This window comes from Scomber scombrus, chromosome 7, assembly GCF_963691925.1.
Source record: "Scomber scombrus chromosome 7, fScoSco1.1, whole genome shotgun sequence".
Lineage (NCBI taxonomy): Eukaryota > Metazoa > Chordata > Actinopteri > Scombriformes > Scombridae > Scomber > Scomber scombrus.
In genome coordinates, this window is record NC_084976.1 from 8,565,228 (window position 1) to 8,580,346 (window position 15,119).

The 15,119-nt window shown below is 38.2% G+C and overlaps 1 protein-coding gene across 2 annotated transcripts in view; it reads left to right on the forward strand.

Moving 5' to 3' along the window:
• The first annotated feature begins 4,970 nt into the window (after positions 1–4,970).
• LOC133983709 (myelin basic protein-like) overlaps positions 4,971–15,119 on the forward strand; it is a 45,810-nt gene continuing 35,661 nt past the window's right edge. For both annotated transcript variants that reach the window (XM_062422879.1, XM_062422880.1), the window contains exon 1: positions 4,971–5,198. The gene's annotated coding sequence lies outside the window, so the exon portion shown is untranslated. The remainder of the gene's footprint in view (positions 5,199–15,119) is intronic.

Here is a 15,119-nt window from a genome sequence, read left to right on the forward strand (position 1 = left end):
TCAGTCAGACCCTGTGTAAGAAGAGATCCTTTGTGTGAATGATTTTTTCGCCATGCCTGGCAGTGCTTGTGGCCTAGCTCTGTGTATCAGATGTTATCTCAGCTTTTTCCCCTTCTACATGATTAAACCTAAAAAGAGAAACCGGGCGATTTTAATATCCATCAGGTGTCTTGGAGGTCATTAAGCAAATGCGCAGAGATAAGGTGCAACTGCTTGTAAAATGCCACTAAGAACCCTTTGGTTGGAAGTACCTGCTGAAATCACATTTTCAGAAACCTTGAACATTCAGAATGAATTTATGTCAGCATTAGTAAAATGAGACATGTTCATCTTTTAGGTAGAGGTACCAAAATTTCATGCATGAATACTAAGGTCTCTGCCTCAATTACTTTGGCAATTTTACGCTTCCTGCTACTGCTTCACGCTTGGCCTGTGTCCCTCCTGTTTGTGGGTGTTACACTGACTCTGTTTTGCACAGAAACATCTGAACAATTTCTTAGCTTCATATTTATTGTTGTGTAAACTTGAAATTAAAACTGCTATAATCAATATTTTTTATTAACAATGGATTATTTGACAACAATTAATGGGAACTGAAAGTGACAAACCCACAGAGAATTTCCACCTGACTGTACAGTTGCCCACTATGGACCATTTTAGGGTTTTTCAGCTCATTGTTTTGGTTTTATAGCCCACAATTTTATTATTTTGGCTCTCTTGCTGTTCTCCTCAGAGAGAGCTGTTCCAAATGGAAAAGTAAAAAAAACAAAACAACAACCATACTCTACCTGCTTGGTAGCAAAAAGCAGGCAGATGACATTAGCAACTAGCAGGTTAACATCAGCTAGTTGCTAATCTAACATCAGAAGCTACAGAATCAGATATTTCCCTCAGGAGTTTTTGGAAAACATTTGGACTCAAACAGGTGGACTCAAACACGATTCCAAATGAATATTAATGTTGTTTCTTTTCTGTTAAATGAGTAAAAGCTGTTTGCTAACTTGTACTGCCCCAAAGTAGCCAAAATCAGTATCTTGTCCTCAATCCAATTTCCAGTGAGTTAGCAGTACGTATGTATGTATGTAGACAAACAAACATTACCAGTAGCGACCAAAGCTGAATGTAGCAGTGTTTTAAATTGTATTAGCGCATACAAAACCAGTAATCTGCAGTCCCGACCAAAAATATGTTGTATAATCTCAACCTGATTATTCTGACCCAGCTACATATGATGTAAGCATTGCAGATCCAGTGTGATTGCTCAGATATAAAGCCACAAATGCAATTAAAAATCATAATGAAACAGCCATTTCTAAGAATGTAAATACAGAGGACAATGTATTCCATTAGTGAAGTGTTTTAGGCCTCAGTGTGTACTGTATAGCTTTTACACTTTCAGTCTCAGAAATGATATAACTCGATAGTAATTTGCTACACATATTTATCAAGGTGATAAAGTTAAATTAACAGAGACATTTAAGCAATTTTCTCTTCATGGAAAGTGACAGTTTGTTTACCCATTTAGCTCTTAATTACATATAAATTGCTAAAGTTAAGTTGTACATTGTTGTGTATAAGGTGACTTTCTTTACTCAGGAATGACATAAACACAAGAGAGCTTTGAAGCGTGTTAATTAACATCACCTACAAGGCCTATTGTGGTTCAGCTCATAAACAAACCAGTGAATAGCAAGAGACACACTGGATACATATAGCTATTGGATCCTCAGACTGCATCTGTATGCATGAGGAATTTCAATCACGCTAATTACATTCCAGACAAATTCAGATGAGAACAAGACACCTGGATTTATTTCCATCCAGGGTTAAGCTTCACATAAAAACATGAAATTATAAGGATGTGTCTGTTTTAAGCCCTTAAATCACCATCTGTCCTCGTTTGCAATGAACACTCTCTGATTCTTGTGCAGTTTTGTCATCAATTGATAACTAAGGGTATCATGATTCCTATTTTTGAGTAAAGGACATAAGACCCCATATGTCTGCTGAGCAATAAGCACACATTTCCCTCAACATAGATACATAGATGACAAACATCTCCCCATTCCCCTGAGTTGCACTGATGGATAATCCATGCTGTTTTAGGCCCATTACCTCGACTGAGGCCTGGCTATTTCCATGACAACGAGTTACCGTATCTCTGTCGAAATCTGTCCAGGCTCTAAGCTAATGGGTTATTATTATATGACTGACGATGTTGAGTCATTTTCTCTGCCTTGGGCTGATCTCTGCTAAGCAATCAGATTGTTGATTCTGCCAGCACCCCCTCTACCCCTCCACCTCCCACAAAGCCCCAACCTCTTCAGTTGCAAGAGCTGTCCGGAGCTCTGAGTCAGGATGAGTTGGACCAGGTCCTGCCAGATGCATTATCATAAGCGTTTTGATTTCTCTGGTCACAGCTGCATCATCCAGTTACAACATCATATTTGATCATCTTTAAGCAGGATTGTTATAGCTTGATTAATTGTCATGTGTTACCCCGTATGACTCCTATATCACAGGAGCTAAACAGACACTAAAGCTGTCTTTTTTCTTTCTTATCATTTGACATAGCACTTCCCTCACAGGATGAATGTATTAACTTTTCATCTAGCTAGAGCATGTAGTCAAACTTTTAGTTCGTCCAATGCTTTTTATGACCAAACAACTGCAAAATTACTGAGATTCCCCTGAGTCTCGATTGCACTGTCTGCTAATTTAATGTTATTTTTTATAAACTATTAGCATGTTAGAATTGTAATTGTGAGCATGTTAAGTTGCTGAGGTTAACTTTCAACTGTGTGCTAAACGACACACTCACAGTGCTACTAATGTGGCTGTAGACTCATTTAGGATTTTCCTGATGTTGATGCTCTCTTGATGATAAATAGCTAATTTTCTGTTCCTCTTATTTTTTTATATTTATGTCTCCAGTTTGAAAGATTGTCTCATATTTTCTTTAGGAAACTAGCTTTCTGTCAGAGAGCAGATGAAACAGGTCCTTGTCTGTGATTAAAATAATTATATTTGTACTCCAAGACTGGAGGAAAGCCAGTTAAACAAACTGAATACATAATTTAAAAAAAAAAATCAGTGAACACATTTGAGGAGAGTAAAGCAGGATAATATTGAAGTGTCTTTGGTACAACCCCGTCTGTGTATGGCAGAACACATTCTAATGCAATGTTTCTCCAATGGCTGCAATTTCCTGCATTCAAAACGAGGTATTTTTAGTACCAATAAGATAATATCCTTGTTTGGGTTTAGTTAAAGCATATAAATTAACAGGCTTTGTCATGCCATGTTGACAGATTTGAGTCAACAGGGATCTCCATTAGGTTATTATATAAATCATTTTGTTTCTGTAGGGGAACTGAGGTCATCTCTCTACGGTCTGCTCTTAGTCAGACTTCACTTTCAAAGACACAGAAGCTTTTTGCAATTTTTCTTTGGTGCTTTATTTCTAGAGGGAGTGGATGAAAGTCAGATAACAGACAGAAGTGAGTATTTTCTTCCATCAGAAAACAGCAATCATCAAGTTTGATTCCATGACTCACAGAGACAGTGAGAAAGCTTCTTATGAGATTTCAAGAAAGTGTGGAAATCATTCATGTTAATTTCACTGGGAGGCACTTTTCTATTCTCTGGGAAAATACTGGAAAAGACAAAAAGGTAGAAAAAAAAAGACCCATGGGATATTTATTTGAAGTGTAAGTAAAAATATAACACTACAAAAGCAAGCTGTAATCTGAGAACCTTTGATCCAATCTTTAATTCTCTGTTGACCGAGCTAACTCTTAATTTACAAATTGAATTCCGATTTAGAGCACTTGTGTGAAATATTTGCTGATATTATCAGTGGCCGATATATTCTAACTTGTCATATAGTTCAATTTTATATCAACTAACTCCAGGGCTGATACAAACACACACAACTTGTTTCATTGATGCAAAAGTTACGGTAGGTTTAACATTTTCTGACCAGACATTATTGATTCCAGTAGATGTCATTTTGAAGACAGCAACAGAAAGACTTTCAACTGAAGTCTATACATTTCATATTGGTGAGAATCGATGAGAATCGATGAGAATATTTTTGAGTCTACAAGAAGCTGTTGGTAGGAGTGGAGTTTGAAACCTGCTGTTAACCCCTTTTGATTGCTCGTAGCTCTTAAGGTTTTAAACTGTGAGTTATAGCAGGTGTAGTGGTGGAATGCATCAAAATTGCTTAAAAATTATTATACACCAGTGCAACCCAGAGAAGTGATGTCAATATAATGCAACTTTCTAAGTCTTCTGGCTTATTAGGAGGCCGGCTGAATAAAGTTGCAAAAGCAGCAGTACTTTTACTGTTAATTGTTACCTAACCCTAATCCAAACTATGATCTCTCCCGAACCCCTAACCAAATGTTTTTTGCACCTAAACCTAACCAACAATGTTAAATGTCACGCAAAATGGTTAAAAATGCAGTGTTAAAATGGCGTATCACTTACACACACACACAAAAATAGACTTTGGTGTAGGCGCTGCATGCAATTTTAAAATGTAAAATTGGAATATTTGTAGCCTACACAGATGAGACCAGGTTGATAAATCAATAAGTCAACCCCCTCTCCCAATAACCATTGTTTGCCCTCTTGAGCAAGGCATAAATAGGTGTACTTATATAGGCCTAACACAGCTATCTGATGTGGTCGTGACAATGAGATTGGACTTCAGCTTCTTTTCTCAGAGTGAGAAAATCCTGCAGTTGACATAGAGTCATTTGTCTACAGCAGATCCTTCCTTTTTCCTAAATCATATGTCACAATTGTCACGCGTGAATTTAACCGCCCCCCCCCCCCCCCCACAATGAAGCACGACATACTAATCATGCATAGACGTGCTCCAACGTGCTTTTTTAGCTCACATTTCTTGGCGGACTAAAGCTGCATTCCGCCCCACCCCTTACAAACACCATCATCACCACTGTACCTAAATCAGGAAGCACCGAGACGTTTTTTTCCGTTTTCTTTTTTTTTCTCGTACGGAGACACTTTTGATTACAACAGCGGCGAACCATAAAGGGGAAAAAAGGCGTTATTGTTGATGTTGCTGACGACCACCGTCGACCACTGCTGAGAGAAGACTGACAGTTGGTTACATCCAGTACAAGGCTCAGCTGTGGATGCATTTGACACAGCCTAACCGGAGAAGGGTATGTTAAGCAGCCGAAACTGGTGAAATTGACATAAAACAAACACAAGGCGAGGAAGCCAATGTAAAGACAATCACTCACATGCGGTGGTTTTTTATGTTACTAGTGTTTTTTTCTACTGCGGTACGTGGTGTAACGATAGTAAACAATGTTATCCACGTCGACTTGTTTACAATGCGTGACAGCCGTTTCGAAACCTGCAGAGAAATATGCTCGGTATGTCATTTTCGCGCTCATCCGAGTCTACTAAACTCAGTGTAAACATACGTAGTAACTTCAGTATTGTTTAATAAGAATCACGGCCACCACTGTCACTAATTTGTCATGTGCTTTGACAGTGCCCCCCCCCTTCCCATCCCATCCCCACCACTACTACTACTATAACAACCACCACTTCCCTCCCTGCTTCCTTTTCTCTTGTTGAACCAAAGACAGCTGACGTATTTTGTAATTTAACACTTCTTTGCTTAGTACTGATATAAGTCGAAGTGCAGGACGAGACTTAGGAGCTGTAATTAAACATTAGATAGTTGTCTTTAATTCGGCATGATAAAATACACAAAACAGAACTTTAATTCAGAAAAAAACAGACATTTATAGTTGGTCACACTGGGGTTTCCTGCCAGAAACCCCAGTGTGTTTTGGTTGAAGCAGAGTGAAGGATTACTGGAGGAACCAGTCATTTAGTTTAAAGTAAATTACATGTGTGTTGGTAGGTGGACTGAATGTATGCCGAATTTGTCAGAAGGTCCTAACGATCCGTTTAAGCTCATAAATCACGTTACATAAGACATATATTTATGTACTAAGGTGTGTTGCCTTTAAATTGAATGATTTCTAATGGGGATTTGTGCAGACACTGCAAAGCAATATGCTTTGTTTGGAAATGCTTTGGTTAAATTTTGTTTATCAGAATGTATTAAGTATTCCAGTCCATTTAGTTAATTTGCATGCTTTTGTCACTTACAATAAACACTTAACTTTGACCACATAAATTACACAGATGCAAATCTGTTGCCAAGTGACATGTAAATGTTTAATGCACTTGAAATTCACCTCGCAAACAAATTTGTACTGGCATTAGAGACACATAGTCATCATTGATGTCACTGTTATTTTTATATAATTGGTCAGCAGTAAAACAAGTGTTTACTGTTCACACTCTTTCTTGAAACAGTCTCCTAAAACTCAGTACAGTCGGTGTGTGTTGTTCCTGGCATTACATTGAGCTGTAGAGAGTCACTGTAAGATGTGATTTCTCACAATCTTTTATCTAAATCTACCATTTAAAAAAATCTTGAACAGTGGGTGGATTCGTACATTGTAAACCCTGAAGGAAATTAAATCTTACATCACCCTGCATTAAGCAAGGCCTGGTCAGCAGCAAGCTCCACTTGTTACTCAAGTTAACATGAAAACAGTGAAGGTCTGTGACAGAAAACATAGAGGCTCTACTGGCCTAACTGAACATATCAGCTGTTTATCACATCACTGTGATGGGAAGAATCGCCAAGAAGTAACAGCAGCAAAAGACCCCCACCTTTAGGCTATGTAAGTCTGTCAGTAATGACTGTGACATACTCACTTACTGGCGCTCCTATGCAGAGTCTATAAATAAAGTACTCACACATGAGTGGCCGCTTATGTCTGATCTGCTCTGATTTATTAAAGCCTGCAGCCCAGAATGTCCTCTAGCCAGGGAACATTCAGTGAGGAAACCTTTGGCTTTTTCTTTTTTTTTTATACAAACTACAACTAGGTTTAATCCTCACCTTTTTCCACCTTCCTTTAGTTGATGAAGACAAAATATGAAGCAAATCATGTTAGTTGAAATGCTGATGGATCTTATTTTCAAATTGTCATATCAATTGCATCATGAAACCTGAATATCTTACTGTCACTCTCACACAATTGTGAGATAACAGGATTTTGTTTTTGAAACACATCGGTGCTGCTGTGATAGAAATTGCTTTGGTATCAGTTAATGGATTTTGTGGAATTTCTATCTAGATGTTTTGTATTGTAAAATGTCTTGAAATGCAAAGCAAGATGCCAGCAGTTGTAGTTTAACCCTCACATAGTTTCAGGAGAAGGCTCTGTTTGTCTGTAACTACCTTGACTGGGAAGGCTGCAGGAATGCATTCCTTTGCATTTCATACTGTAGGAATTGCCTCAGGTTAGCCAGGAGAGAAAATGCCAAGATGTTTGCTCAGCCGTCACATGGCATTCCTTTGTTTTTATGCACGCTTATACTAGCAGGCCTCGAGTGTAATTTGCCCTGTTAATTGAAACATTTGCTGCTCTGTTAGCATTTTCCAAACTATGTTAAGTTCTTCATCCTGTTCTTTAAATTCTAACCCTAACCCTACTGCACTTGCACTACATACACCCACACACCGTCACTGTGTTTTGCAGGTGATACATTGAGGTTAGTTAACTTCCGTCCTTATAGAGTCACTAACTTCCTCTCCTCTCTCACTTCCCCTCTTGTTTGCGCCTGTTCTTGGCAGACAGGTTGAGTCACATTACCTGCTGTTTGAACACCCCCTGTGCAACGGCGCTGTAGTTTTGTTAGTTTTTGCCCAAGGTGTGGTGCTGCCACTCAGCTCTGGGTGCTATGCTGTTATCAGCGGTGGCGTCAGCGCATGTGATGTGTCAGATCCTCATAGCGATCACAGCAGATGGTAACGGTTGCATATGTTGCCTCCAGACCCGATTTGAGAGGTTGTAGCTCGGCTTATTAGATAGTAAACCCCCAGGTGGCAGCGGTTGTGTATCTCCATTGAACAGCATTGAGCTTATTCTTCATGCCTAAGGCTGTATTACTAAGACACCCCAGGGAGTGACGGGAGGTGCCCATGCAAAGAGAGAAAACCCAGATACATGTTTGAATTAACCAAGCATTAGCTATACACAGCATTAGACCCACGGGAGTATTGCTTTTTTTCTGCTGAAGACTACCATTCCCTCAGAGCCATATGTGGTCTATCAAAAAGGAAGCAGTCCTCTAAGAAACTTTGCACAATAACAGCCTCACACTGCATTTACACAACCCCCCACCACCACCCCATCTTATCCTCTTAAAACATCAGATAATGACCAAAAAAGAGATGGAGAGTGTCATACTTGTCGTCTGATATTCAATCCAAGAAAAGGACCAGTCATCTGGTTATGTCACTGATCTTTGACATCAGTTATCTCATCTTAAGACAACAGGAAGCTCAGAAAGCTGCAGCCCTGATGTTTCATACCAGCAGCTAAAACCCACAGGCAAACCCTGCTTCACTCGGTGTTGGAGCTGCTGTGCTGTACTGCTGGCCAGACTGACCACGGCTGACTGGTCACTGAGCTGACAAAACTCTGCTCACTGACTACTCATCTCTCACATACAGCTGTTCTCACTTATTCACAGTGTTGAGGCCAGACTAAACTGGCATTGTCATCCAGCCTAGGGATGGTCATGGGCATAAAAATGATGATGTAATAATGGCAGTGATGATGAATGTAAATGCGGGGATTTATCCATGAGTTAACGTTTTGCTAAATGGTAATGTTTTAATGTTTATTAACGGTGCTATTCACCATAAAAATTCTTTTGGTTGAGTGATCTGCCAAAAGCAGCAGGAATGAATCCATTGAAAGTTGGGTCCAAAAACATTCTTTGAGGAATAGTTTCACATTCTTGGAAATATGCTTTAATGATTTCCTGCTGAGAGTTACACAAGAAGATCCATAACACACTCATATCTGTCTATTAAATATGACGCTACAGCCAGCAGATATTGTAGTTAGCTTAGCTTAGCATAATAACTGCCTGTTTTTCAGACAGATTTGATGCATTTTGCCTCAAACACATGCAGTGTATTCATTCAACAGACACACCATGCTGAAGTTTAGCTGTCAGGTCTGTGTGTTGTAAGGGTGCATCTCTTTCCTCACTGTGTATGTATTTATAAAGCCGCATTGCGCAAATAATAGGAGGCATGTTAACAGAGGTTCATTTTTGTATTATACTGGATTTACTGAAGTCACACACAGTTTGTTACTGTAGAGAGTGCAGATTGGATCCTTAAGGAGGTGGGTAGTACATGAAAATAAACATACTGTAATGTTACAGACCTTTATCGCTACAAGCTGCAACTAAGTGTTTCTGTCTATTGTTAAGATCTTTAAGTGTGTGTTTGACTGCATTTACCTTAGTATTCTCCTGCTGAGCTGCTGCTGCTCTCTCTCTCCACTGGTTGAGGTGGTTTGTCTTTATTTTTTGTGTCTTTGATTCTTATTATATCGCTTCATCTCCTTTTTGTTACCCATTTAACCTCCCAATGTATTAATAATTAGATTCATGCCTAAGATTATAATATAATCATTTAAAAAAAAAAAAAAAAAGGTGTCATTTCCCTGCAAGTGTGTGTTCACAGCCTAGGAAATAAATGTCCCAATTATAATAATATAATATAATACTAACAGTAATAGTGACAGTCTCAGAGTACAGCCACAATTATAGCGAGTGTTTCGTAATCAATCTTTTCTAAGCTTAGTGATCTCATGGAAATCCCACCACTGGTTCAAGCTCTCCATTACTCTTAGAATGTGTTTTGGAAGTCAGTACCAGGCACAGTCCAGGAGATGACTACAGACTGCAATGATTGCAGCGCACATTTGTGCAGTGCCATTTTTGTAGTAAATTTGGCCATTGGTCTTGTTCAGACGTGACATAATCTTGTTTTGAGAAGACCAAAACCGGCCAGGCTGGATGTCCGGCTTCCTGCAGTGTGCAATCATCACTGTACAAGCAGATGCCCTCCCCCAGGGACAGATGTTGACCTCTGACCTCAAATCTCTTGTCAAGAGTACTTTCAGTAGCACTTTCACTGGCAGATAGACGGTGTATAACTCTATTACTCTTGCTATTTCTCAAATCATTACTCTTGCTCCACACCCCACCCCCTTATCCACACACTCTCACACACACACACATGCTCCATATTTATTACGTAATTGACTCTCACAGTAGAGCGTAACACAGTGCAGTCACTGAGCTGGAGGGTTAAAAGGAGCTGTTGTCTCATGTGCACAAGGACAAACTTGAAGCGAAACAAAGGCACCAGGCAACAGCAGACAGACACACGTGTGTTCCAGCCACTTACAGCTTTAGTGGTAGACTGAGAAATGGGCTTGTCAGCATGTTTTGCAGAGTTATGGCATGGAGGCCCCTTATCACATTAAATATGCTACAGTGGTTATTGTTGAATAGATAAGTAAGCCACTGGTTGTCTATAGAAAGACATGCTGTCACATGCTGATTATGCTGTTAGAAAGCAAATATTCTCAATGGGTTCATAAATGGCCACTTTTCAATCGAGTTCTGGGTTAAACGCCTGTCATGTAAGTTAAAACAGTCATAGGTTTCATAGGTTTGCGCGTGTGTGTGTGTGTTGTCAGTCAAAACAAGCTAATTCATGCTTCCTTCTTCTTCTTTTCAATGCTAATAGGGCCATTAGACCTAAATAAAACAGCATTTAAACTTTTGGGTAAACTTTTGTTACTTGCAAGGAAATGTATACTGATTAAAATGGAATGAGTCTGAGCCCCCTACAGTGAATATGTGGTGCAATGAAATACTTAGGCTTCTTCCCCTAGAGAGGCTGTCTGCAGTCCTGAATCCTGAGTAGCAGTAAAGGGAAATTTTTGTTGAAAGTTTCAACAAAAATGCCTATCAAATTTTCCTTCATATGTATCAGATTCTTAATTATATATGAAAGAAGCACAATTGATTAATAGAAAATATGAACTTTTTCTGTATTTCAGTACTCTTTCCCTTCTATTGTAGTATGGTGTTGTATCCTTTTGGGGCTACTACGTAATTATTACTCTTTTTTTTGGTAGCTTTTTGCATTAGGATGACTTATTGCTTTGTGTGGGACCAGCATCTGTTTTCGTTGGGGTATTGACTGGACATTTGTAATTATTAATGGTTGTTGTTGTCTTAGATGTTGTTGTGTGGGTTGATGGGATTGGACTGTTGGAGGAGGTGTTATTGTCATTATATTTTAGCTTTGTCTTGTATGTGTGGTGTTTGTGGGCTCACTATGGAAATGATAACATATAAACAGAGTAATGGAGGATGTAGAGATGGCTGCACAGAATGGTTTTATACCTTTTGTTTGCACTGTAGAGCAGAGAAGAGCGCTATTATCTGTTTGTCTGCACAACGATTGAGTGGAGAGTGCGAGACAAGCCACAGATACATAGCATGAGTACTGAATGTAAGCACAACAGCTGCAGTGGGGCGGGCACAAGCTGTCCACTGCACCAGTCCAACTGATAATACGCATCATTCCTAGTTCAGTGGAAAGCTTCTCTCATTTTGGTGATATATTTATTAATTAAGTGATCATAAATCGTGTTTTCTTTTCTTGATTTGTGAAATATGTCGATCACTGTTTTTCAAAGCCTAAAATCAGTGTCTTGTTTGTCCCGACCAAGGGTCTACAACCCAAATATGTTACTTTAAAATACAAAAGAAACTAGAAAATATTCACATTTGAGAAGCATTTTTTTTTTCTTAAAAAATATTCCAAACGATTCATCGATTATCAAAATAGTTGGCAGCTCATGTAATATTTGACAACCAATTGCAGCTCTAATCTCAAATTTTGCCGTTTTTGCAACAGTGCTGTTTAGTTGCATTATTACTGGTAAGCTTCTATAATTGATACATGCTATAAACTAATGTTAGTAATAAACAATGTTGAAATTGGTCTACTGTGCTGCATCACATAGGCAGTGTTTAAAGATATGGGCGATATTGACTTTTTAGCTATTTTGCCAAGAGTTACATGAGAAGATGGAGTTATTTGGAGCTGGAATTGGGATTAGCATATTTTAGCATACTAACTGGAAGCAAGCGGAGAAAGCTCTTTAAAGTTCGAAAAGTTTTTAAAAAAAAATCTACATACAAACAATAATGATAAAAATGACAATTTGAAGATTTAGAGTACGTGTCGTAACTTTTTCATGGCGAACCCATTTGCCAATGACTTCTGTTCAGCATGTCAGCTGGTTGCCTGGAAACACGGGAAGTCACTGCATTGTCAGCGGTAATTACTTCTTGGTGAATGTCAAGAAATAATTGCTGGCATAAAACAACAAATTTATATGTGTCTGTGTCAACATTTTTTGCAGACGTTTTATTAATAAGGTCAATCAACACAAAGAAACAGTTGTCCTCTGGAAATTTAGTCCAAAGAGTTCAGTTATGGTCTGGTTAAAAATGTTTGAGGAAAGTCTACTTTTCTTCAGTCAGTTGAGTCTGTTAAATCCAAAATCATTTCTTTTTGGAATGATTGATCAGGAACTATACCAAGGCTGTGGAACTGATCTTTAATATATTCAGAATCCACAAGTTAACTGATTTAAAAAGCTGAATTTATTCAACAACTTCCTCCCACTATTAGCTGCAGGCAGTAGAATTTTAAAGAAGCAATTGTTGGAGCAATGAGGAACTAAGCAAAAACTTGTGGCGAATTTAAGCCAACTAAGGAATTATCACTTTGAAGTTCTCTTCAGCTCTTCTTAGCATTTTAGAAATTTTAGGTCATCTTTAGCTTATTGTTTTAGTTTTATGGCCCACAACTTACCTGTTTTTGTTCACTCTCAGCACTATCATTAACTCTGTTTTCAGTTCTTTTCATTACGTTAGCTGCAATGTTGGTTGCACTGTCGGTTAGCGCCACTTTTTGTTAGCTGCACTGTTCGTTAGCTGCCCAGCACCTAACTACAGACAGAAAGAGCTAACAACTAGCTACTGAACATTGGAACTTTTAGCTTTTAGCTTACTAAGGCTGTAGAACTGATCTTTAATATATTCAGAATCCACAAGTTAACTGATTTAAAAAGCTGAATTTATTCAACAACTTCCTCCCACTATTAGCTGCAGGCAGTAGAATTTTAAAGAAAAATGACGTTTCTAAACACAGTGTTCCTAAGGCCTTTATTTGCAGATCTGATCATTGATGTACATAGTCTGATTCTTTGACTTTCTAACAGGGAAATACAAACAACTTCTCAATCAATTTGCCAATTGTTTTGTAACATTCATTATAGGTTTAAGTTTTCATGAACTGGCAGTACTTCAGGTCAGATTAGCACAATTTATCACTAAATTATACAAAGTCAAGTGATTACCATAAAGAAAAAAAAAATCCACTCTTTTTATTATTATTTTTTTATTATTATTATTATTATTTTTTTTTTTATTTTTTTTTTTTTTATTTATTTATTTTTTTTACAGTTTAGCATATCTGTGATGAGCTGAGATTGACATTTTCCTTTTTTTTCTACTTCCACAGAAAGGAATCTGGTAGGAATGTCCTACATTTCCTTGTTCTGTTGTACTGAGCCATTGGGACCTTACAAAAACTTTAAGACCAACATCTTGTATGATGGATTTTTCCCTCTGTGACTGTTATATACAGAGCTCAAAGGAAGCAGTTTAAACTACCAGAGACTGTGTGAAGGTAGCCTATATTTGAATTTCATAATAACAAATTCAAGAAAATGACTGGCCACAATGTTTTTTCTGTTTAATCTTCCGTGTGTCGAAGACTATGGTGACCCCCATTATAGCAGATGCACTGACCTCAAACCCCCTATAATCCCCAAATCCCAAAAGCACTGAATCTCACCACTATGAAGTTATGGTCCCAAAAGATTCCTTGTTTGCCTTTGTGGGAAAATTGGAATTGAATGCTTGCCCTTGTATAGGGTAAGAACATTTTGATGTACTTACATGCTGTATAGGAAAATACATCTGTATGCATACAATGCTGTATGTTGGAAAAACTGCATCACATTGTTTACTTGGTTCTACACATCCATCTTTCCATGAATCATAGTCATGTAAAAGTCAGTTTCATGCTCGCTGACCCTTTGTTTGAGGAAGTATCCCCCGGATGGAGCAAATCCTAATGGTGTGAGATCCATTTGTACAGTATTGATTTGTCTGTGTTCATAATTGTTTCTCCAGAATGAAAGCACAAACATACTTAATGCAATTTGATAAAGCAAGCCACATTGTGCTGAATGCTCTTCCATACCTGATTGTTCCCAAGAGTTTTACTGCTTTGTTGTTGGGTAATCTCATAAATCCTGACAGGGAGATTTATGTTGCAGTGAGGTAATATGCTTTCATCTTCACAAGCCTACAGTCAGTGAAATAGGTAGCTGTACTGTGTCTATTCTCACTGTAATAAAGGATTGTCTTTTTATCAGTTGTTACCTGAACCAAATTTTTTCTAGCAGTCAGCCTGGATATAAAGATTTCTGTTTCGATTCAGTTCTGCTATCTGTCCGGTCGACAATGCAGCTATCACATATTTCCCTTTTCTACAAAAATGTAAAAGCACTGGGTATCCCCTCTCAAAAGACCATCTCTTATCAAAGATTGCTGTTCCATCATTCAAGTGACTAGCTCTGAAAAATGATACTTGAAATAGTAACAGAAAATAGAACAAATTGAGTAATTGAGTATGTGCAGTAAACAGAGGACATATGGTAGGAGGTTTGTTGAAATGTCAACATGCAGGGTTTTTTCCCCCAAACTAGCGAGACCCATTTCTTATCCGCGTTGAAGCCATGTGAAAACATTAGTGGCTTATTTGGATGAGGATTTTAAATAGCCTCAGGTAATGGACAGCTCAGACAGAAAGATAATTGCTCACATGTACTGCAGACTCTGGTTGGAGTGGTAATGGATTCTTCATGGTGCTTGCCTGTATGTAGCTACCCTATAATAAGAGATTTTCCATCCTAATGATTTATTTAATAGGTAAACAGAAATATTTCAAGAGCTCAGACATCTCTTGCAATTAACAGCAACTTACATGGTTAATTCAGGAAGGAGAAATTGAATTTAGT